Below are 10806 nucleotides of genomic sequence, written 5' to 3'. Positions count from 1 at the left end.
AGGTGTTAGACGGCGCCTGTAGCTCAAAGGAGTAGGGCGCCGGCCGATATGCAGGAGGTGGCAGGTTCAAACCCGGCCCCGGCCAAAAATTGCAAAAAAAAAAAAAAGAAGAAGAAGAAGCCGGGTGTTGTGTGGGCGCCTGTAGTCCCAGCTACTCCGGAGGCTGAGGCAAGAGGACGGCTTGAGCCCAGGAGTTTAAGGTTACTGTGAGCTCTGTTGCCAGGCACTCTAGCCTGAGCGACAGTGAGACCCTGTAAGAGACGTCAACCAGGAGAGTCAGCCGGACCGCAGAAGCAGGTGGAATTCCTTCCGGAAGTGACGCACGGGAAGTTACGCCAGGAGGCGGCACCTGGAGGTGGAGGGTGTCGCGATGGGCGGGGCGCAGCGCTGGCGTTTCGCTAGGTGACTTGGATCCCCTGCAGGTAACCTCCCGGCCAGATCTGAATTGGGGCAGGGGCGGGAGCTGGGATTTTGATCCCAGCCGTTGGGAGTTCTAAGCTCGGGCGGATAAGGTGGCTGTCGCATTAGGTGGTGGCTAGAGAGGACAGGTTTCTTGGCTTGAGGTTACCCGAGGGTAGGGATACGGGGAACTCTTGGGAACCGGGTCATGGAGGCCGAGGCTGTCAAGGAAATACAGACAACCTGAGTCTTACTAGGAATCGGTAATGGCCGGGGGTCCAGGGCTTCCGATCATTGGCGCTCTTGTTGGAAAGACAGAGCCTGGGCCACTGAAATGAGCTAACCTAGGGTTCATTCCCCACCTAACCCTAAGCCGTTCTGCCAGTAGGGGACCGGGACTTCTTTAATCCGAGCGATAGTGCCTTGGCACTATTAGGCATTCTGTAGATGCTGCCGAATGAATGAACGAACGAACGAACGAACGAACCTGATTCTGGCTAGGGGACTACTTAGTATCCCTGCATCTGAATGTAGAAGTGGCTCCTCTTTAGTTTGCTCACCAGTAATTTATCACGATACCGGTGCAGGAGAGGTCAGGAGGTTGGTTTTGTTTTGTTTTTACGGTTATGGAAATTTAGAAATGTGTTTTAATACTTTTTTTCTGGGTGGAGAAAATAAGACTTCTTTTAGGTTCCTTTCCTTTTCTAGGAAAAGTTCCCAGGGGGAGGATACCAGGGAGGAGTTGGTCATCAAATGCTAAGCTACAGTTGTATCCCTGAGTGTTTTAAGTGCTTCTTCCCCCACCCGCCGCCCCCAGTAACAACAACTTACTTTACTTTTTCTTAATGGTTTCTTTCCTATATTGTAAAGAAATGTACTACTTACATTTGAGATGTAAATGAGAATTATAACAAAAATGAAAATAGCCATTTATAAAAATCCATTCAAAGATTACACATGGTACAATAAAGCTAACTCCTTCCAAAAAGTTGTAGAAGGGCCCCAGAAGAGTGAATCCTTGAAGATTAAATTGTTTCCTTAGTAAAAAGTGTTTGTTTAGGTGTCTTAAAAGCGATAAAGAGTGGGTACTATAACCAGATTGGTTTTGGTGGTCAAATGGAAAAAAGTGCAGATGAGACTGTGATGAGGCTGTGTAATGAGGTCTGGACATTAATCACTACCTGGTCTAGTGAGGTGATTGCTGTGTAGGAGCTAGCTAACGAGAGGGTAGCTCTTGAGAGGTTCCAGAATCTTATCATTAGATTGGATATAGTTGGGGAGGAACCTGCATTTATGTCATGCTGTTATATTGTGGGCTTTTTGGTTTTTTTTTTTATGAAGAAGAAACTAGTAAGCTTTTTTATTTAAAATCTAAGATGTTCTTAAATAGGTTGAAAACTTTAACATTTAACATTAATTCAACATTATTGAACTATTTAAATTTTAAAAGCTTACCTACTCTTAATCTTGTTTTCCCAGTTTCTGCAAAATGTCGGTATCCGAATGATTCCTATCTTTGTATGCTTTTACTGTTAGGTCTGCCACCTTTAGAACACATATAAATATGGTACAAAGTAATGTTTTGAGATGTTTTAGGTTTGTGTTAATATTGTTGTCTTAAAAATGAAGTCTAGGACAGGGCACCCAGCAATGACTGGGCACCGCCGCCACTGCCCAGGCACAAATTAAAAAAGAAGAGAGAAAAAAAAATGAAGTCTAATTTTGCTAACTCAATCTGCTGTTCCATACCATGTCCTCTAAATTTTGCACATGTAAATGTCTCTATAGTATAATTGATATTCATTGTGAATTTGCTATCCAAGTGGTAATTTAGGTATGTGCATTGACGTTCTGGAGGTTTTCAGTTTTGCAGAATGCTGCTGTCTACTGACTCTAAAATGGACTACATTTAAAGAACCCCTTGGATCATTCATGGACAAAAACATGAATCATGTATTGTGGCATTCAAATCCTAGCACTTTGGGAGAGGTAAGTTGCTGACTGTGTTTAGGTGAAATATTGGAATAAGCCCTACGTTTGCCTGGGAAATTGTAGGACTGTATTTGAGAAATATAAACCTGAATCTCTGTGTTTTCATGAGGACCTTCCAAAGAAAGGTTTGTTTTGTATACATGAGGCAATTCTTGCTATTATTTCCCTGTCCAGTTGATAAGAAATTTAAAAGATTGACAAGCTAAGCTCTCTTTTTGTTTTGGAGAACTCCTTTTAACACATTAGAGCCTGGTAAAAATAAATCAATCTGTGGATGCCCTGTAGAAATGAAAATTCAGGCTCAGCGCCTGTGGCTCAAGCGGCTAAAGCGCCAGCCACATACACCTAAGGTGGCGGGTTCAAATCCCCAGCCCGGGCCCGCCAAACAACAATGATGGCTGCAACCAAAAAATGGCCAGGCGTTGTGGCGGGCGCCTGTAGTCCCAGCTACTCGGGAGGCTGAGGCAGGAGACTCACTTGAGCCCAGGAGTTGGAGGTTGCTGTGAGCATGATGCCATGGCACTCTACCCAGGGGGAAAGCTTGAGGCTCCGTCTCAAAAAAAAAAAGAAATGAAAATTCAAATAATCATTTAAATCATCTTGCATCCAAGTTTGGCTATGTAATAGTACAGGTCTCAAATCTACTTGTCAATTTTATTTTGTGCTTTAGCTTTGAACAACAACAAAAAAAGATCAAAAAATGTCTTTTTTCTTTATCTTCCCTTATTTATGCTGTTTCTTTTTCTTTTTTCTTTCTTCTTTTTTTCCAGTCTATTAAGTAATTCTTTCTCCAGGCTTTTAGCTTTCTGTATCTGGGAGTAAAGTTTCTCCTTTTCCATTTACCTTTCCTAATTTGTCAGTTTGTTAATTTTCAAAACCTTAACTTTATGACAGTTTAGCACCTTTTAATCACTAAGCATTAAACTTGTAGATTTTCCTTTGTAGACATGCTAGCTGCTTGCTTAGAATTTGTTTAATTCTGACAGCAAGGCAGTAATTCTAGGAATTCATCTTTCAAATCTGTTTGTGCTTGCTTATAAAATTTGCATATAAAGATAGTTATCACCAACTTCAGAGCTGCAAGGAAAGTTTAGTGATACTGTTTTAAACTTTGACATTAGATTGTTATCATTACTAAGAACTTATGAATACCAAGGGCTTTGCTGCCAAATTCAATACCATGTGCACTATATGGCATGTAGTGATGGGGACGGGGTGATATGGTGGTTGTTACATTTACAAGTTGTTTTTATTGCATTGGCATGATTCTGAACTCAGTAATAACTGAATGGGATGAACTTTGTTTCATTTAAATTACTACTTAGGGATTCTATATTCTTTAGGTCTTACAGTTATTATTTCACTTTGTTCTTGATGTTTAACTTGCTGAAGGTATTTCAAGAACAGCTTGTTCTCTCAGTAAAATCAGCAAACCAGAAAGATAATTTAGAAAGATATATGTGGATAATCTCAGTTTGTATTACTTTGAATCTCTTCAAGTCTCAGCAAAAATTTCTAGTGACTTTTACTTCTCTAGACATTTTTGTGTGTCCACATTTTTATTGTGAGATATGGTATAATAGTAATAGGTAACTAAATGAATTATATACAACACAATAAAAATATCTTTATTTTATGAATAGAGGGAATTTATCTGAAACTTGTTTAAGAATAGGCTATGTAAAACATAACTCTGTGTGATACCACTGGTGGCGTGCCTTGCTAAAATAATGAAGGCTGCAAATCTAGGGACCGAGTCATAATTAATGGAATAGAACAGGTTATGCTATTTCAGGTGTTTTATACCATGCTTTGGCAGCATATTTTGGATTTAGCATCTATAGGTGCTTTGCTTCTTCAGGTCCTTGGGATTAATCACAATAGTTACAAAGGGGAAATCATTGGGTGGGAGGCCTAGGGTGAGATTCCTTACTCTTGCTATGCGAATGGATAGCAGTGAATTGAATCCAAGGGTAGATTGTTTTCCTGATGCTAAAGATGCTAGAATATAGTAAAGGTGACAAAGGGAAAGAAAGGAGATGAATATGAATGTAAAAGTTACATGTAGAGAACATAGAATTGAGGATGTGTGTGTGTGCATGTAGAATGTATAACATATTATATCTATCTATCTGTATTACATTCATAATATATATCAGACTCTAGAAAACCAGATAGTGCAATGAGAAAAAGGATTGGCATTGTAAGGCCTCAGAGCTGGGTCTGTCATGGGCGAATTCATGATTTTGAGAGTTCCTTAAAGAGTTTTGGAAGTGTTTTTTTTTTTTTTGAGACGGAGCCTCAAGCTATCCCCCTGGGTAGAGTGCCATGGCATCATGCTCAAAGCAACCTCCAACTCCTGGGCTCAAGCGAGTCTCCTGCCTCAGCCTCCCAAGTAGCTGGGACTACAGGCGCCTGCCACAACGCCCGGCCATTTTTTGGTTGCAGCCATCATTGTTGTTTGGTGGGCCCGGGCTGGGGATTCGAACCTGCCACCTTAGGTGTATGTGGCTGGCGCCTTAGCCGCTTGAGCCACAGGCGCCAGGCCGAGTTTTGGAAGTTTTAAGATCATTCATAGGGTCCCAATGACAGGAAGACAGATAAAAACCTGAGTGAGAAAATTAACCTGGAAACGCAAAGGGTTAGGGTTAAGGGCATCTTTTAAGATTCTGCTTTGTGGTATTGTTTGGGGGAGGGGAAAAAAGAAGAGAGAACTTGCAATTTATTGCTGTTCAGGTTGAATTGAGCTAAATCTATAAGCCTTTCCTCAAATTACAATTGTGTATGACCAAGATTAACCAAGATTAAACAGGCCCCATTAACCTACAAAACATTAATATATGAAAGCTGATTTTAGTAGTAGAAGTACCTCAAAGAACAAGAGAACTGTTTTTAATCAGTTTTGTGATTATATTAAAGGACAACTCCAATGATCTAGATTGAGGGGATTGGGACTGTTTTGTTCAGAAATAAAAGACTTTGGAAGAGTTGGGGAAATGCTATAGGAAGTACATTTGTTCTTTGTATACTTTAATTTGAGGCTAAAATTAGTGAGAGAAGTTATAGAACTAGTGAGAGAAAGTACAAAACTAGTCAGCAGTGAAGCAGATTGCGGAAGAGGCAGTGAACCCTCAGTCATTAGGATTGCCGCTTAATCAGTTTGAACATCAGCAACACCGTAGAGGAAATTTCTCATTGTATGGAGAGTGAACTGGTTTATTTTCAAGGCCTCTTTCAAATCCTCGTTTTTTATAGTGTATTAAGTGATTTATTGTGGATAGGTTTATAATTTCTACAGTTAGGTAGAAATGTGACTTCCTTATATGCTGGTCACTTAGTCACCAACCTCAACTTATTCATCACGAGGACGTAAAAATTTAAAATTACCTGAATACCCAAATTATAAGACAAAATTTCTAGACTTTTCTCAGGTCCTTACTCAGTTTTCTTTTAGACACAGTTCTGACAGTCTTAGTTAATGGGTATCTAACTCCACAGAATGTAAGAAGTAAGAAACTGTGACTGAGCCAAGCACTCCTATTAGAGGCAGACTAGGAAGGAAAAGAAAACGGTCATAAAGCAGACCAACAACCACTAATTTTAAAATTGTACCGACCTGAGCCCCTTTGCTTGGATGAAAACAGCTATGTATAAATGGATGTTCAAAATGGTAACTCTGGATTTGGGGTGTGAGGATACACTGCTGGAGCCTCAGGGCTGGTCGCCTCTATGCCGGTGGCTGAGAGTGGGGCAGTGGATCTTCAGAGGATACTAGGACGTTGTGTGCAGAAATTTTTGTTGGATGGGGTTATGAGAAATTCCTCTCTCTGTGCTAACTCGGTAGTGGAACAAGTTAATATATTCTTAAATCATAGCTGTTTATTCCAAATTCTAGCCCACTTTTCCCCCTCCCCAGGCTGATAGGTATTCTTCAACAGTTTTATTTTTAGGGATTCTTAGATGCAGGTAAACATCATCATTAAAATAACTGGGAACTGAGCGGCGCCTGCGGCTCAGTGAGTAGGGCGCCAGCCCCATAGACTGAGGGTGGTGGGTTTGAACGTGGCTCCGGCCAAATTGCAACAAAAAAAGACCCATGTATTTAGAGGCAAAGCAATGATAATGGGCAAAATATGGAAGTTAAGAGTAGACAGACTAAAAAAAGAAAATGTTATCTTTTGCTGCAGACCTGCTAAGAAAGACTCCCATTACCTACGTCAGTACTATTGCTGGAGAAGCAGTTTCTACCAGACCATGGGTTGGCTATATAGTTGTGCATTTTATATTTCCTTTCTAAAAAATGACAGACTTTACCAATTAAATGCTTCAACCAAAGACAATGACAATTGCAACAACAACAAAAATAGCTGGGCAGGGCAGCGCCTGTGGCTCAGTGAGTAGGACACTGGCCCCATATACTGAGGGTGGTGGGTTCGAACCCGGCCCCTGCCAAACTGCAACAAAAAAATAGCTGGGCGTTGTGGCGGGTGCCTGTAGTCCCTGCTACCCAGGAGGCTGAGGCAAGAGAATTGCCTAAGCCCAAGAGCTGGAGGTTGCTGTGAGCTGTGATGCTACAGCATTCTACTGAAGGTAACAAAGTGAGACTCTGTCTCTTAAAAAAAAATAAATAACTGGGAACTATTATCAGTTCTTCCTTTGGTGTTCATCTTGAGTGTAAAAGGGGAAAGCAAAAAAGAAAGAAAATTAAAGTTTCAGGAGGGTTAATTAGAGAAATATTCAGAAGACTCATTGCTCTAATGGTACTCATCGAATCACAAAATTGAGAAACGTTATCCTTTGACTGTGTGAATTTTACACCACACCATATGTCAATGGCACGTTCCTCCCAGTGTCAGTATGATCCAACTCACTTCATCCTAAACATAGTTTCTCTCCTGAGTGTGCTAATTCTCAAAATGCCACCACTATGTGGTGTTGGGATCTTTGGAATTAATAAGTATTGAAATGTTTTAAAACTGGAACAAATTTTTTTTTACAGCTACTAAGTTTCCTATAAGGATAGGAGTAACCAGTAAACTACACTGTTTCTGCGATAATGTGAAATGAGAGGAATTTACGTTGGAGGGCCAATTGGGTTCTTCGTATGCTGTTTTGAAGTACAGATTTCCTTTTTTTTTTTTTTGGAGACAGAGTCTCCCTATGTCACACTGGGTAAGGTGCCATGGTGCCACAGCTCACAACGACCTCAAACTCTTGGGCTTAAATGATTCTCTTGCCTCAGCCTTGCAAGTAGCTGGGACTACAGGTGCCTGCTATAATGTCTGGCTATTTTTGTTGTTGTTGTTGCAATTGTCATTGTTTTTGGTTGAAGCATTTAATTGGTAAAGTCTGTCATTTTTTAGAAAGGAAATATAAAATGGACAACTATATAGCCAACCTATGGTCTGGTAGAAACTGCTTCTCCAGCAATAGTACTGAAGTAGGTTTTGGGAGTCTTAGTAGGTCTGCCACAAAAGATAACATTTTCTTTTTTTTAGTCTGTCTACTCTCAACCTCCATATTTTGCCCATTATCATTATTTTGCCTCTAAATACGTGGGTCTTAGTGTCGATGATCCAAAATGATAGCTATTTCCAGAGTACCAACCATATTGAATTCTTGTGACTTAGGAAAGCTTCCTATAGTTGGCTAACATTAATTATAAGACACAACTGTATCCTACTTTGAGAAGTAAACATGTCAAAAAAACAAAGTTCTGATGTGAAATGAAATTTTAAAATTCAGTAATGTTTATAAACAAAATTGAGAGAAAATGAATTGTAGACCAACTTAAAAATCCATTTGTGTCAAAAAACTGCCTTTAAGGGGGTAACGATCATTGTTTTGTATTTCCAAATATTGAGTTTAGAAATCAGTCATATGCTACAGCCTTTGTCTTTCCTTGTGTATTTTTAAATAATCAGCAGTTTATACTTTAATAAAATTTTTCTTTGGCGTAAAAAAAAAAGTAATTCTGACTGAATGCAATTAACTTGTATTTACTGTTTCTGTTGAAAAAGTGAGTGAAGAATAGCTGAATTTTAGAAAGATCTTTTCAGTGTGTTTCATCACAAAACATAGAAAGATATTTTGGCATTTGGAGAGGATGCTTTGTGTAGGGGAAAGAGCAATAATTGTAGAATACAGATCTGGGCTCCATTCTTTACTACCTGTTCTATTAGGTTTTATTGTTTATTCCAAGCCTCAGTTTCTTCATCTGTAAAATAGGGATTTACTGAAGGTAAATGTAAATTAACAAGTAAATTATTATTATTAACAAGTAAATGTTAATAATAGCTATTGTTATATTTCATTATTACTATAAAGTTCATCTTGAATTTTTTGCTTTTCAAAAAGAACAAGAACAAACTTATCTAATGATTTTAGTGTGATTTTAATGTATTAATGCTAATAATGATGACAGCATGTTTAAAAAACCTTTTAAAAAAATTGTATAAGTAATCTACATCTACTTAACAAAAATTAGGTTATAGAAAATATACCTAAACAAAAAAGGAATGAAGTTACCCAAATCCTCTTATCATTGTTAGTATTTTACTGGCATGCTTTATTTTTAAACTGCTTTGACATTACTGCAGAAATGACATTTGTTACTTCTAAAACTGATTCCATATTACTGCTGTTGGGGAATTTACAGTAGTCACTATGTTTTCTAATTATAATATGCAGTGACAGATTGTGACATGGCACAATATTGATTTCACTAAAGCTTTAGTGCTAGTAAACTTTGTTGTATTCAAACTAGTTTTATAGAGTAACTTTCTGTTTTGTAGCTGCAAGGCCTCAGTTTGAATCCTGGCTTCACTATTTACTAGTTGGCTGACTTCTTGAATTTCTTAATTTCTCTGTGCCTCAGTTTTTTCATCCATATATTGGGGATAACAGTAGTATCTAGTTCATGAGTTGTTGTGAGGATTCAATGAATCACTCTTGCACAAATAGAGCAAAGCTGGTACAGAATACAGACTCAGTAAATATTAACTGCTATTGTTATTAATTTTTGAAAGCTTAAAGTTTTCTTGAGGAAAAAGGTAGGTCTATAGGAGCACATAAAGTAAAAAGAAATAGAATGAACACAAAATTAAGTTGACATTAAAAATTCTATCCTAGGCTGGTGCCTGTGGCTTAGTAGGTAGGGCGCCAACCCCATATACCAAAGTTAGTAGGTTCGAACCTGGCCCAGACCAGCTAAAACAGCAGAGGCAACTGCAACAAAAAATAGCTGGGCATTGTGGTAGGCGCCTGTAGTCCCAGCTACTCAAGAGGCTGAGGCAAGAAAATCACTTAAACCCAAAAGTTGGAGGTTGCTGTGAGCTGTGATGCCATAGCACTCTACCAAGTACAACAGAATAAGACTCTGTCTCAAAAAAAAAAAAAAATTCTCTCCAAAAAAGAGACAGGGGAGAAACAGAAGGAGGCTAGTATTCCCTGAGGGACATAGCCCACTGATATTTACTGTAATGTAATTTCAGATGACTGTAACCTTTTTTCTGTTACATCATCCACATGTTTGCGATATTTTTGCTATACATTTTTCAGTTGAACCTTGCATCAAGGTCTGAATTTTTCCATTTGAATGCTTTGTTACTTTTCCTCCCTTGAAACATAACCTTCCTATTTCACTTTCTTGCTCTACCTACCCCACAACATTAACATCATTTTATACTATTTCTTCCAGCAAATATTTTGGCCATGCTTTCAGCGATCAAGAGCTCTTTAAGAAAATCTGATATCACAGATGGTGATCAAAGAGATGCAAGAAATTATCACAAATCCATCCATCTGACTACTGTCCCAAGGTGGTTCTGTGAGAAGTTTAAATTCTGTTGCAATTTATAGTGAAGAATATTAACCAAGGAGCTAAGCCAGTGACCATATTTAGCCATTCTGTAGTTTCCTTCTTTCTTTTTGATTTTCTCCTTCTGTTTTTTTGAGCATGGTGTCTAGTGATCTGATAATTATTGACCAAAGAGTTATAGATTTTTAATTTCCCTTTTAAAAATAATTTGCTAGACTTGCTAGTAGAATTTTTTTGTTTTTTGTTTTGTTTTCAAGCATCAAGTACCAAGTTTTTGAAGACCTTGGCCTTCCATCAATATGCATTCAAGATTTGAGTTTGAATAACCTCATCAAGACTTAGATCTTCTTCAAAAGCTTCAAGTCTCATCTGCATTAGAGCTCTCCATTGAACCCCTTCACAAAAGTGAAAGCTTAAAAGGACCAACATCCATTAATACATTCCATTTTATAACCCTTCCTTTGTTCTGTTCAATTTTCTTGGCCACTAGAGTCTTTCCTATTGCTTATATTTCTTTAGATTAGAGCCAAGGCCTATGTGTCTTATGGGTATTTAATACTGTAATACAGTGCTTTCCAAAAAATATATGCTCTGTG

General features: G+C 38.6%; 1 long non-coding RNA gene across 1 annotated transcript; it reads left to right on the top strand.

Annotated features, from left to right (window-relative positions):
* The first annotated feature begins 338 nt into the window (after nt 1-338).
* On the top strand, nt 339-10605 carry LOC105887263. Its single transcript, XR_001161416.2, has 3 exons — nt 339-422; nt 2265-2388; nt 10468-10605. It is a non-coding gene; the product is annotated as an uncharacterized LOC105887263 (long non-coding RNA).
* Nucleotides 10606-10806: the final 201 nt, after the last annotated feature.

The sequence above is a fragment of the Otolemur garnettii genome, unplaced genomic scaffold, assembly GCF_000181295.1.
Source record: "Otolemur garnettii isolate 467f Iridium unplaced genomic scaffold, OtoGar3 scaffold00060, whole genome shotgun sequence".
Taxonomy (NCBI): Eukaryota; Metazoa; Chordata; class Mammalia; order Primates; family Galagidae; genus Otolemur; species Otolemur garnettii.
The sequence above is the reverse complement of the archived record's forward strand: the minus strand, read 5'-3'. Positions and strand labels throughout refer to the sequence as shown.